At 40.1% G+C, this 15206-nt stretch overlaps 1 protein-coding gene across 1 annotated transcript in view; it reads left to right on the top strand.

Annotated features, from left to right (window-relative positions):
* DPP10 (dipeptidyl peptidase like 10) overlaps positions 1–15206 on the top strand; it is a 575768-nt gene that overhangs the window by 293409 nt on the left and 267153 nt on the right. The gene's annotated exons all lie outside the window — the stretch shown is intronic.

Here is a 15206-nt window from a genome sequence, read left to right as displayed (position 1 = left end):
GCTTTTATGCTCTTTATTCAGCTCATAGTAGCGAGGAATGAAAGTTCCCCCACAATATCTGCTTTATATACATTATTTACACAATGGGCCACACGTGAATGGCTAATTACGGGATTCTCCTGTAGGCCAATCAGGTTGCGCATTCACTTCCACCTGGAGGTGGGTGGCTCCTGTGGACCAATCATACTGCTGCATTGTTCTAGGACCAATCAGAGTGCTGCATTCTGAATCCTATTGTTCTAGGACCAATCAGACTGCTGCATTTTGGATCCTATTCAACTCAGTACATAACAGGAAGAATTCAAGGTAGCGCTATGGAAATCATTCCATCAGCACAAGCTCTCCTACCCCTGCCTGCTGCTCTAGGGGTTCTCCTGACACCCCACCCCTGAGAGCCCATTTTAGGGACAGAGCAGCAGGGTGACAGGGCAGCAAGGGGGAAGCCCTTTTGTGCTAGCAGAAATCTTTGCACAGGCTTCTACCAGCAAAACTAGTTAGGTGAAATAAAAGTGCTGCATCAAAGGGAGATCCTGATAGCTCTTTATTCCTCCGTTGATATTTGTTATAAATGTACTGAAAGTTGCGAAGGAAGCAACTAGATACATTAGTCAGCATTTTGTAAAACCCTGTCCTGAATTTATTGCCCCATCTGCAGAAGGTAAATTGGGTGATGGGAACATTTTGGCATCGCCATTTATAGTGGCAGGTATTTTTTTTCTTTTATTATTATTTGTATGTGTCTTGCCATAGCAGATGATGTTGTGGGGAGAAAGGTCTTTTTTGCTGTCGAGAGCAGAACTCCTTTGTGATAATGTAACATCATTTTGGGGCATTCAGGGGATCCACATGGAGCTAACATGGCCTTGTTACTGTGCTGGCTGTCTCCTACTGATGTCCACTGGTAGAGTGCTGCATCCTTCCACGCTTAAGTGGTGGTCCGTGTTGGAAGCTGATAGTGTGATACCTCTGTATGTAAATAAATACATAGAGCTTGCGTAAGAAGTAGTTTCCTTCTAACTACCATACGCCAGCTTTTCCAACCTCTATATCTAGCAACAGGCTTCAGGAATGGCATACGTATCTTAGATTCAGAGACCACCATTCATAGCTTCAGCCTGGCTCTAACCATATGTATAATCAGTGAAGCACATTTTAGAATGTAGCAGTTTTAAGTAACCTGATTCTTTCTAACAGGCAAGATAGAATTTGTTATCATTAACATTAATTGAGATGTAAATTCCAACAGACCTTTTTTAAAAAACAACAACAATAACCCTCCAGCCACCTTGGTTTGCCACACCTGTGAAGATGTATACAGTTGTTTCCAGATGCATACTTGGCCTACTTATAAACCCAAAATGTTTCACTCAACAGTGAAAGCACTGTCCCTTCATCAACACGTCTTTTTTATATGAAAAACGTAGACAGCATCAGCCCATCCATGAGCCAGGGTGAGCCCACAGGGTCAGCTGACAATTGACACAAGATAATATCAACAAGGCAACTATCTGTAAACAAACAGTAAAAGTAGTTTCTTTCTCAAATAGGTTTTATCTTAAACAATTGCAAACACAATAATAAAGAGTGCACTTGTGGTATACCTGACGTTGGTCTGGTGTGCATGCACACGAAAGCTCATACCAAGAACTGACTTAGTTGGTCTTTAAGGTGCTACTGGAAGGAATTTTTTTTGTTTTGACTATGGCAGACCAACACGGCTACCTATCTGTAGTTGGTCTGGTAATCAGATGTTTCCTCGCTTAAGAGCTTAGTCATCAAGCTTTGTAGTAAATTATATACAAGAGAAGACAGTATGTAAACGACTTCAAGCAGGGGCATATCTGTCCCCATTTGCATGTTTCCATTGGGAGGAGTATAGAAAGAGGGTGATGTCCTTCAGTTTGTTAAACAGATCAGGAGTTTGTTAAACAGATCAGTGCCCCCCCAGCCTCTCTGCTGCTGTCTCTGCCCATCTGCAGAGCTGCCCACCACCATCTTGTGGGCTGCCTGCTACTGTGGTGGCTACTGCATCTGCCACTGCTACCACCAACCGAACAGCTGCAACCCCAGCCCAACAACCACTGCCTAAAATGCTAGGATTACCACTTCCACATTTCCATTGCAACAAAGTGGCAGTGACATGCCTAAATGCCAGTCTGGGTTGGCTATGCCTTTATCTGAGGAAGCTCTTTCCTCAGAGCAAGGCGTTGTGATTGGGGTAGGCCTGGAGGATGCCTATCTGAAGCACTGGCGGAGGAAAAGGGGTGGGGGAGAGCCCTCCCTACGGCACGATGTCAGCAGGGTGCCATCGCTGCTGCCCCCGCACACTGGGCACCACACCCCCACCGGTGGCGTGCCACGCCCCCAGGGCACACGTCACACCCCTGCAGGCACTGTGTCATGCCCCCGGGACATGCACCCCGCCCCTGGGACCCATGCCAGCTACGCCCCTGCCAACTCTCTGTCACTGATCTGAAGGCACAGTTAACTACTGTGAAACCTTAAATAACATTTGCTGCTGCAGAGTGTTTCCACGGCCACCCTGCTCACAATGTATTGTTCCATAGAAGACCCAAGGAGTGCCTACACTGTCACTGCTAGTGGAAAAACCCCCAAAACTAAACTAAAGCAGAAGGAGGCAGCTGAGGTCAGTGCAGGAAGGGGACAAGGCTGGTCTACATCGTCTCAGGCAGAACAATGTTTTGCACTAGCCTTGACTGTAAGAGAGTACAGAAATACAGAGCAAACACTTGTTTTTGTGCTTAAAGGTCATCTAAAACATGATATATTCTGAAGGTAGCAGTTTTGGCTATGCTATGAAAGGAGTTTGATGACAGGAGAAATTCATTGTCACAGAATAAAATTGTCGTGCTCTTGTGGCTGTAAAAGTTGCAATTTTTAACCATTACAAATGTGCGCACATTTAATGGTACATAACAACAACAACAACAACAACAACAACAACAACAATCTAGAAATGTAATTTAGGCTGCACTCCTATAGACTGTTATCTGGAAATAGGTTCCATTGAATTTACTAGGTTTTCATATCTTTTTACCCCTGGAATGGCAGTCAAAGAAAGCTGGCTCCACCCCTGTGGAAAAAACAAGGAGATGGATTATGGAAGATTCACTTGGCTGTTCCATGTTCTTCTAACCTACCAAGGCCACAATCCAGCTAAATTAAACACTTTTAAACCAATATTAAGGAAAGTTAAGCACACACTTAAACCTCTCCCATTGAATCTAATGGAATATAGAAATGGTTACAGTTGGCCAGATTGTGCCCAAAATGCCTTTTCTTTTTTAAGATGGGAATATATATACTTATAAGTAGGAAATTTCTGTTTCGTAGCTATTAAAGCCACTGGGTTTTAATTGTTTTACTCCTGCTCTTTTGACTAGCAGCAGATGTGTGGTTTTAGGAGTGGAATTATTCCTTATTCTTTGTAGCTTATGTAAAGGTAGAATGAAGTATTTCACTTGTATTAATCAAAATCAAGGTATTTAAATAATCTCCTTTAGATGCTCCAAGACAGATTTAGCTCTTGGCTATTCAGTGTGCAGTGTGGAGACATTTTCTGGCCTGGCCATTGGCTTTTGCAGCCAGAGACCTTTGCAACTCTATCCTGCCCCCATATCCCATAAAGAAGGCAGGAGAGTTCATAGTTAGATGATTGATTGATTGATTGCTTGCTCGTTTATTAATTTTAAATATTTATACCCTACCTTCCCAAAATGGCCATTCTGGCTTACAAATGTAATTAAACATGAAGACTTGTTTCCAATGGTTTTCTTCTATTAGCAGAAAGACTCTTCTGGTCATCAAATGGCTGTTGTGAAACTAGGAAAAGACTAAGGCATCAAAAAAGTGACTGTAAACCAGTGACTGTAAAAAGTGACTGTAAACCAGTGGTTCTTAATGTTTTGTGGGTCACAAATCTGTTGAAAGCTGTTGACACTCTTTGCAGAAAAAGAGCATCAAGTTTGCATACCCCTTGAAACCTATCAGGTTATGGTTAAGAACCCTTTCCCTCTGTTCATGCAAATTGCACAAATTGTTGAAGCTCTTTCTTGATTTTTGTTTTGGATCACTTTATATAGCTCCAGCCTGTATCTTCCTTACTGTAACAGAGGACCTGATGTTTTGTGATGCTGCAGTGCAATAATTTTCTAGCTACCGCTTGCCCAAGAGTTCACAGAACCACACTAATGGAGCGTATTTCATCTTTCAGCTCATGGTTCTTTGGATCCAAGCCAAGCACATTAAAATACAAATGGAAAGAGAACATTAAAAATTTGTGAGGGGGACTACATAACTTGTCCTAGGTCATGAATTTGGATTGTGATAGAATGGCAGAACCTCTTAAGGACAAAATCTCTTTAGGCAATACTCCTCCTCTCCAGCTCTAGAACAGATAAATATAATTTTCAAGCCTAGTAGCACACTTTATAACAGAGTTCTGCTCAAATGGCCCTAAATATTCTCCACACTAATTCTGAGTAGAGAATTCTATCCTGGAGGAAATAAAATTCTCTTTCTCTGGAATGGGTCTCATCATTAGAAGTTTTGTTAACACGGCTTTTTTTTGGGGGGGGGGTCATTTTTTTTTTTGGTCACCTGCCATTGCAGCTGATAGCAGAAGAATCCTCCGCAAGGTCTAACACTGAGTTTTACTGTGGCTTGGCAGTGCTGTTGAGTGGTAGCCACCAGGAAAAAATAGGAGAGAATATCCAGACATCAAGTGGGTTTCCTACCCCCCACCCCCTGGAATGGGAGATTTTTATTTTTTATTTTAAAAAGAAACATGTCTTAAGAGAAATTTCAACTCCATTCTATAAAACAGTGACCCTTTCTCCCCAAAACCAACAAAGTTGTTCCTATAGTGGGGAGTCACTTAAAGCTTTTCCTTGCAGAAATGGTGGTCCACATTTTAATTCTGTCCTGTTGCATGTGACTATTTGACATATATAGGTGACATTTGTCATGGTACATGATTCAACATATAAAATTCAAGACTGAAACAGTCCCTCTCTGACTCTGTTACATGTCTGAAGTTCTAACAAGGCAAGACCATTTTACAAACAGGTTACATTGTGTTTGATGTGAAAACCTTTGGAAACATAGAATTATCTTGTAATGTTTTCACTGATACTGTAATCAGCTAAAGGACAGGCACATATTTTATTACAAAAACAAGCAGTAATTCTGCTCAAGAGTTCAGAGAAAAAGAGAGCAACTTGACAGCCCTGAACTACATAAAAGAAAAAGGATAGACTGAAATGGAATTGTACAAAACAAGGCTGTCGGCTTTTGTGGCAGTCACACGAAGATCCCCATGGTTATTGCAGTTTTTCGATTTCAAATAAGTTTCAGCATTTGGACTTACTCAGGAGACCAATGACGCTGTAAATCTAGGCAGATTTCTGTAGTATTTGGGGAATATTGGTTAGAAAGAAAAAGTCAAAGACTTCATCATTCATCATTAAACAATGAACTGAAATGAAATGGTGATTAATCCAATATGATAAATATTAAATTTTACGTTAACCTGCTAGACACTTTTAACTGTGCAGATTTATTTCCCTTTGCAAAGTTTTTACCACACTGTTCAAAACTTTATAACTGTAGTTCTTTTCTAAGAGTCAAACTTATGGCACATTCCCCAAGGTATATTTTATTCCCAAGGACAATGCTTGGAGATTTTAAATATTAATGCATATTAAACAGAGACTTTTAAAAATTTAAGCAATATCCACTGATTTTGAAGGGCAAGATCCACAATCACAATTAGCTATTGGATTGATGGTTTTTTATAACAGCAACTTCCACTGCCAAGCACACATGGATCCTATATTAATGGAATTATTAAAATTATTTAAACCTTCCAACTCATGCTAAAGAAACTCAAGGCAGCTTAAAATGGAAACAAAAACAATCACTGAAGCATAGAATGGCAAAGGAACAAGACAGAAGCAATGAATAACAAATACAAGCCAGCAGCAGAAGCACATGATCTCCAATATAGTGTCACAAATGGTCCCATATACTCCCAGAAATAAAATTGTCTTAGCCAGAAGGTAGTAGTTTGCAAGTCTCCAGCTAGGAGTTTGAAAGGCTTGCTAAAGGGACCACCAACTTGCTTCAAATGGTAGGGGACCCTAAAGTAGGAGCTTTGAAGCATATCACCCACACCCACACATATATATGAGAGATTCAGTTCCACTAAGGTGATGTTTATTCTTTTTTTGTTATTTTCTACTAGTGCCTGGTCATTCACTCACTTCCACATGCATGTGTGTGTGTGCACGCACGCACACACACACACACAGGATTGGGAGTGGAAAGCTGGGGAAAAGACTGAGGAAGAGGATCATATTATTGTGTTAACAGGTTTATGCATGCTGCAGTACACTTCTCTGACAGAACATAACAGATTGAGGCTGCAATACTCAGTGAAGTTTGTGAAACTTACTTTCAGTAGAGATGCATAGGATTGTACTGTAAGGCTGTGTTTCCTGTACCCGTGGACTGGGAAGTGAGGTCTGTTGAACTTAACGGGGGTTAGTGCAGTGTTAAACCAAACAGTCGCTCTAGCACCATGATTGGCCTCTCTTCTCCCCATGCAGTCCCCAAATCTGCTTTAGGGAGGATTTATTATTGTGCAATGGCAGGCACAACCTAACTACTCCTACATGGAATTCAACCCTACTTTGTCTAAAAGAGTTCATGGCACTTTAAGACTTCACAAGTTTGCTGAGGCTAGCAAGAAGGCAGTATCATCTCAGATGGAATTTATTCATTCATTTGCTCACTCTCTGGAATCTTATTCTCTTTGGTATATATCACATGGCTATATATCACAAGAATTTTTGAAAGAAAGGATCCTGTGGTGTTGATGTATTTGGGTTCATGTTGGATCTCAAGGGATATGTTTAGCAGTCTGAAAGAAGTGATTGTGTACCATTTGGCATTATGGAAGTTGAAGAAGATTCAGGATTTTTTTCAAAGCAATATCCTGGCTGCAGGATATTTGTGATGGGATTTAGAATGAGTCAAAATTGTCCAGATGATAAATTCTATCATCAATATATCTCGGGTGCAACAAAGTATTGTGCTTTCTGTTACTTACCTTCCAGTTTTCCAACATGGTCACAGGGACCATTTTTGTTATCCTAACTATTTGAATTTTTCCAGATGAAAGTAAGTCTCTTATCACAGTCTTTCCTATTTTAAATTTGCTGTGCTGTAGTTGTTTACCTAATATTCAGATTCATGTAATGTCCATACTCAATTTGTTTAATGAAGCTATACTTAATCTGATTAATTTTATTCAGTTAGCTTTAATTTATTCACATGTTTAATTACCGAAGAAAACTAAGCAAAATAGTAAAATGATTTCAGGGATTTTTTTTGTTTTGGTAAGCAAGCAAGAAAAGCAGTGAAGACAGCCAAGGTGACAAGGTCTCTGTGTGTTTTCCCAGACATGTTTGTGTGTGACCCAGATTAAAGACAAACAACAAATTGAATTGGCAAACAACAAATGAATGAATTCATATCAAAACAACATAACACTGGCTCAAAGGCCCCCAACAAAAAGAGGCAGACAGGTAAAATTAGGCTACAAGCTATTGCATACCCCAGGAGTGGGAAACCTGTCCCCTCCCCAGATCTGGTGGACTCCAATCAGCCACATGCAGCATGGCCAAAGATCAGGGATGATGGGAACCATAATCAAGGAACATGTTTAGGGCCATGCCTGACATACCAACATACCTTTACAGCAAGGATTGTCAGCATGGTACCAGTGCTTTCCAGAGGCTTTCCCTGGTACCCATAAGCTTTCCCCCCACATTGAAAGTAGGCGTCAAACAAGCATTCTCTTGTAGCCAGTAATACAGCTGTGTTGTGTCCATGGTTATGGTGCAGGAAATTTTTGCCCAACGTGGGGGTCGAACCCACAACCCAGAGATTAAGAATCTTATGTTCTACCAATTTAGGTAACCCGCAGCATTATCCATATCTGTAAAAATAGATTTATAATCTATTAATAACATCCTACATGTATTTGCATGTGTGTTTGTTGCAGGTGACAATGTTTTTTTTCATCAGTGCTACCGCCTGCCCCTCCCCCGTTTCTGCCGTTATGTTGCATTGCTTGCTGATTAATCAATGCATTCATAAGAACAAAGTATAACTAGAATATAGCATGCAACAGTTACACATTTTTCACCATGAGTGAGAAAATGAAGCCACCAGAATGATGCTAGTCACTTTAACATGGGAGGGGTGGTGGTAAATGGCTTGTGATTACACTGAAGAGCAAAAGTAAATTAAATAGGACTCTAATAGATTACAGGAAGACAGATGTGCGCTCTTTTCCTCCCAAAGCAGGTTCATGGATTGTGCACTTGCTTAGTCTGCCTGACATTTAGATTTTGCACAAATTCAGTGGTTTATAAGAAAAGCATCTGTTGTTGGAATTATAATAGCAGCTGGATACAATAGGAATGGGGAGAAAAAGCCTTAATTGTTTTCAGGAAGTGTACAAGAATGCCAATGAATGGACTTTCATTCAGTCCATAGGCTGGAATTCATAATATTATTAAATTTTCCTGTTCCTAAGGGAATCTTCTACATTGAGTATTTCAGATGTGCGGCATGAGTTTAATAAAAAAAAGTGACTTCAGATGTCATAAATCAAGAGATTAAATGTAAGCTACATTCATGGAAAGAATGCAGTATGTATGCCTACTGCCTTAAATTGGCTGTTCTCAATCACTGTTCAAGGCAACCAAGTCACTCTGCTGAGGCTTAAGCTGATCCATAGGATGGGCACATAGGCTTAATTTTTTTTATTACTGGGCTCAAGTTTTCATTTTTAAATTCTGGCTCGTGTTGGTGCCATGCTTGTGGTATATACTTCATGCCACTTATATCCTTGAATATTGCTACACAAAGCAGGCAACTAAAACACTTTATAATACTGCTATATTTTAACAAGCAAAGCAGGTAAAAGTGAAATTTATAAACAATTGTTCATTATGTTTGTGCCACTTAACCTGTGGACTCTGAAAGGGAAACAGTGATTGATTGAGAACAATCCGTGAAAGTAGGCCTATAATTATAATTTGGAATCAATTATATGAAAAACGTGTGCAGTTTTATAGGCAGCACAATTTTAGCCTGTGATAGACATGAGAGAAAAATTGGAAGTTTGAAGTAGTTTCCTGCATTGTTTTCTGCTGTGTCCTGTATTCATTGTGTGCAATACTTTTTTCTGCACTATTGCAGTTCACCTTCCACCAAAAACTACTCCATTAGTCTAAATGATCATTTTGGCAAAATTATGTGGCATAACTAATTTGTTATGTATTGTGCTGTCGTTAGGTTACTCCACCACATTCATTTCAATGCACCGACTCGGACCCTGCAATCATCGTCTGAAGCTCTTCTTTGTGTGTTTCCTCCAAGTAAGGTGGATAGGGCAGAAACACGACAAAGGGCCTTTTCTGCAGTGGCTCCCCACTTTGGAATGATCTCCTCGGGGAGGCTTGCTTGGTACCTTTGTTACATATCTTTAGATGCCAGGCAAAAACATTCCTCTTCTTCCAGACCTTTAGTTACTGAATAATCTATGGCTTTTTAAATTGTGTTGTGGGAGGTATTGTTTTTGTTTGTTGCTATGCTGTGCATTTTTGTTGTTTTATATTGTAAACTGCCCTGTGATCCCTGGTTGAAGGGCGGTATAGAAATTTAATAATAATGCAGCGAAGGAAACTCAAAACAATTGGAGGGGATGTAATAGTTTGCAGACTGAAAGCAGTAACAACAGTAAATACCAATTGTATTTGTTGGATTGATTTGTGTTCCAGACATGGGATGAATAAGCAAACACTGGAAATTTCTGCTCCTGTTTCATTGGAATTCTCAGACATCCTTCATACTGTGCATCTGAAGGAATTACCACTTTGTCATGTTTAGCTTCTAGCACTGAAGCAACCCTCCTCAAATGTCTCTGTTGTATGCATTTTCTGCTCAGGTCCTTAAACCTATTGGACTGGCTATCAATGTCATACTGTTCACTCATTGCTTAGTTTTACTCCACCAAACAGAAACAGTTTCACCCTCACCCTGAACTAGATGTTCCCCAGCTCCTATCAGCTTTTCCCTGGGGGCAGGGGGCAGTTTAAAGCTGCTCCACAACCTTTTTTTGTTTTGTTTAAGTGAGCACCAGTTTCAGTTCAAGTTGAGCCTGTCCCTTTTGTGCAAATCAGGCTGGATGCAAATGTTCCCCCTTGTCTGACAAATCCCAACCCATTTCCCCATTCCCCCCCCAACTTGTAATAAAGTTAGGTCACATTTATTGTTTACTATCACTGAACTGTTTTGAGTGAGCCACAATGCCCAGAGCCAGAGGCCTGACAATGCCACACTCTTAAAGCAAGTATTAGACTTTCTCCCCTTTCTTTTTCTGTGTGCTACATTTGAATCCCATCATTCATGAGATCATATGGGAGGTGGGGTTATGCCCACCTCCAAGTGAGAGTGACTGGGGCAAAGATACCCACTGAGTTGCATTTGTCTTGTCCACATCTGGCTATTTTACAGTTTGTGTGAATACATTCACCCATTGCGATGTCTTCCCATGCAGTCGCTGTGAACTTTATTTAACGGGACATAACAAGGAAGTCTTCTGACATTTCCAAGAGTGGACCTTTTGGTCGTCTGATAGCAGCATCCTGTAGTCTTCTCATGCAACACCCATTACAAGCTCTGAGCTTTACTTGCAGAATGGATGCCATGAGATTGATTTAGAAAAGAAGGAAAAGATAGGCTTTCCATTTGGTGCATAACTTTTATGTACTCATGAATTTTACACACTTATGCTCAAGTGTATAGAAGTGGCTATTTCTGGGTAAATTATGCAGCACTGAGATTCATTAAACCACTCCCCAATTCCCTGCCACACTAAACAAGGCCCATTAAACGCCTAATGGTGTTTGTGGCCAACAACATTAAAGCTAGAACGAAGGGAGGAACTCCTCTGCTTCTCGAAGGTCACCGTATATTTCAACTATCAGTTTATTGTATCGGGGATTTCAAGCGACAATTTACTGTATTATTCACTTAGTATACATTCACCATGGCAACAAGAGCAACCAGTGGCCTGGATGCTGGCTTTAAGATAAGGAATGTGGAAAGAAATAGTGTGAATTTTTAACACTTAACACTGCACTAAATATGAAATTAGATTTGGAACACGGTTTTCCACAAGGAATTAAAATGCACACCAGTGACTGTGGGCAAGTAGCATTCAATATTGGCACAAGCATTCTAAGGTGTGTGTGTGTGTGTGTGTGTGTGTGTGTGTGTGTGCGTGCATGCACTCCCCCCTCTCCATAGGCAACTGTAGAGAATGCATCTGTGCCCATGGTATTACAGACTCCATAGGTTCCTAAAATATATTTTTTCCACATACAGTTCCTCCAGATGGCCTATTTATTGAGCTTTGTCCTGATTTGCTTATGTGGATGTCAGATTGTATTTAGTCTTCACTGAGCATTTGTTCCGATCTGTTTGTGGGGAGGTTATACAACAATTAGCATTTATCTTGTGCTCATTTTTATTTGCTTGCAGGGTGTTTATACAACTTCCTATTAATCAGCTGTCCATTCCACACTTGTCAATACATTTCCCCATCACTTCTCTAATGGCAAAAGGACAGTTTCTTTTTTTAAAGTGGATTTGCTGTGCTAGGGAGACAGTGTGGTTTAATTGTGCAAACAAAGGTTTCCTGTTTTGCACTTGAATCTCTCATCTCTTGCTTTTCTTTCCACCCTTTCCCTTCCATTTTGTCTACCTTCCATTCTCTATTTAAATTTAGATTGTAAGCGCCTTGAAGCAGAGATCTTATCTTTTTATGTTTCTCTGCAAAGTGCCATGTTCAGTGACAGTGACTAAACAAGGCAACAAACAAACAAACAAACCCCTTGAGCAAATACAAAGTGTGTGCATGTACGGTATTTTCTTTTTTTATAAGTGGCAAAGCCACTGCTACATAACCAATTTAATCTTAGAGCTATATGCCAGATATGGGAGTTTAAAAAGTGATTTGCAATGTGGGAAGATACTTGCAGGGGAGCTGCTTGCAACTTCCAAGTAGGGAAAATATGTGCATGCATATAAACCAAAGAGAACCAGGTACATGTCTACATTACCCTGATGTTTTGAAAATACAGTGGTACCTCAGGTTAAGTACTTAATTCGTTCCGGAGGTCCGTTCTTAATCTGAAACTGTTCTTAACCTGAAGCACCACTTTAGCTAATGGGGCCTCCTGCTGCTGCCACACCGCTGGAGAACAATTTCTGTTCTCATCCTGAAGCAAAGTTCTTAACCCGAGGTACTATTTCTGAGTTAGCGGAGTCTGTAACCTGAAGCGTATGTAACCTGAAGTGTATGTAAGCCGAGGTACCACTGTACAACAAAACAGAATGTTGATGGGAAATGTTGATCCCAGTGGTTGAGCATTCAAAGGTCCCAGGTTCAATCCCTAGTATCTCCAGATAGGATTTCTCTTTGAATTATGGGGTGCTACTGCTAGGCAGTGTAGATGGTACTTAGCTATGTGAGCCAGTCTTCGGATGCATTGTGGGTGCGGGTTTGATAAACTCGGGAGCACCCACCTTCCACACTCTGATTGCTAGTCTGAGTGACAGGGAGATATTTGCCTGATAATGCAAAGCTGAAACTTTGGACAGGGAGCAGAGACACACACATGCATGCTTCACCACCAACAATGTTACAGTGACATCAATATTGTGCTTCCCACTGTACACAGTGTTGGAACTTGATTGGCAGAGGTAACAGTTTTAACCATTTTTAATTTTCACTGCTATGGTATCAGATCTCCCATATTTCAGACAGGCTGAAATAGATATATGGGGAAATGCCTTTGGGGAGAAATGTGAAAAAATGAACTTTTAATAATATTAAATCAAATTTACTGAATGATTCCATTTTTCCATTAAAGTCATTTTAATTAGGGTGCATTTATTGAAATCCTGACATAATTCTTGGTATTTAAGGCTCCATTATATTTAGATGTCATATTGTAAAAGCTTAGCTGGCATGTGCATTTATTGATTTCCAAATTTCATTGTATTTAATATTATCTTAGAAGCTAATTAATCTTTGAATCCCTCCTTATGAATAGTGTCTGAACTAATATAACTTTGGATTTGTGACCAGGAATAATAAAAAAACCTTGGATTAGGAAAGTATTTCACTGATTACACCATGTGGTATACTCACACTGTTCAATTTATTTCATTTCAGTGTTTTACATATCAAATCTGTACATCAAACATGATGCTGAAATACGGAGCACATACTTATTTTGCAAATTTCAGCAGTCTGCAACTGTATATGCTAGCCTTCACAGTTTTTTGTTGAATCAGTTAAAATGTACACTCTAACAAACAAGATGGCTGTCATAATATGGTTCAGATGTCTTTGGAAGTAAAATGGTTGCAGCATCATGTCTTCAAGATTCTGATTATTTTACCACTTTAAAAAATGGTTTCCTGTTTCTGGTTGGATGATAGATTTATTTTAAAATTAGTTCTGTATAGTTCTGTGGTAGGGCACATGCTTTGAATGCAAATTATCTTTGTTTCAGTCTTGCACATTTCTGAGTAGGGCTGGGAAAGGTTCCTGGCTGAACCCCTTGAGAGCCATGTCAGCCAGTGTAGACTATAAATAAAGTGCCATGGAAGTCTCCCTGGGAAAGGCTATCGCAGAGCTGGAGTGCCACTACCAAAAAGGCCCTTTCTTTGGTAGCCACCACTCCCAATTCACTTGACAGTGGCACCCAGAGCAGAGATGCAAAATAGAATTTTAAGGTAGGGTCTTAAGGTAGGCATATGTAGGAAGTAATATTTATAGGTTAAAATGAGCACTTTAAATTGGACCAAAGAAGCCAGCACAGCTGTAAAGCAATGATCCAATATAATCAGAATTTACCCTCCGGGTTAACAATCTTGCAGCCCTATTTTGTACTGTTTCCAGACCATATAATTCTGTAAATTATCTTCATCCAGATATGGCTGCAGCTCCTCAGAATCGTCCACGACTGGACCTAATGGTCAGGGGTCCCTTTACCTTTACCATATCAGCTGGCTGATAAAGCCACAGAAACTACTTGACAATGACAATGTTGGACCCAGAAGCACCATCAAATTGTGAACTGGACCCTTTAGGGGAAATGCAACCCCTTAGAGAACAGGTTGGGTACAATTTACCTGAATGGGTAATCTACTTACCAGCAGTATCTCTTACTTGCCTGGAATAAGTATCAGATTGTTCACTTTCATCCAGTCCACCCACAAACTCACTTATGTCTGATGGAAATGGGTGTCATCCAGAAACTGGGACAAACCTAAATAATTCATCCCATTTATTTATCAGATTCAGAGTTTCTCTCAAAAAAGAAAAGTCAATTCGTAAAATATGCTCTCTTTTCCTGGAATTATCATATAAATCCTCACACTTCCAAAACAGAATAGTCACTTCTGAGTCTTGGGTCATAGGCAGTCTTATCCCTTGCATATAAAACAAGGCTTGCGGTGGAATTCGGCCTATATATTTTAAGTTGCCACACAGATGCCAGTGTTTCCTAGCTAAGAATAAAACTGTGGTCTGCACTGTATAACCTTGCACTCTGTGGGGAACATTTCCACCAGCTGTACAATCATAGCAGCCCAACTGTTTTGATTAGAGCAATGGTAGTTTTGCAGGTGCAAAAGGAAACAAGCAATTTCCTAAATTCTTTCAGCATTGCAGAGAGGGTCATCAGCCCTTAGAATATTGGGTAGATGTATCAACATTATTTTGTTAATATATAAAGCCTAGCCTGCCTTGAAGGTTCTGGAAGGGCTACAGTTCAAAGTCACAAATAAGGCCCTAGTTGCATTTTACATTTATTTAAAGCACTATCACACCACTACACACTTCATCCTGGAAACTGTGGATTGCAAATATATGTGTATTCATAGTGGAAAACATTGTGTTTTCAAAAGAAGTATAAACGTTTGGTATGGTAAGGTCATGTGCAAAGCTGCCATGAGTATCCTTCTGCAACCTAGTGCTCTGAATATCTTCGGCATGGGCAAGAAATTTGATTCAGTTTGCATGTAAAACTGAT

Source organism: Podarcis gaigeae, assembly GCF_964106915.1.
Source record: "Podarcis gaigeae genome assembly, chromosome: 1".
Lineage (NCBI taxonomy): Eukaryota > Metazoa > Chordata > Lepidosauria > Squamata > Lacertidae > Podarcis > Podarcis gaigeae.
This window is presented reverse-complemented; position numbering and strand designations above follow the sequence as displayed.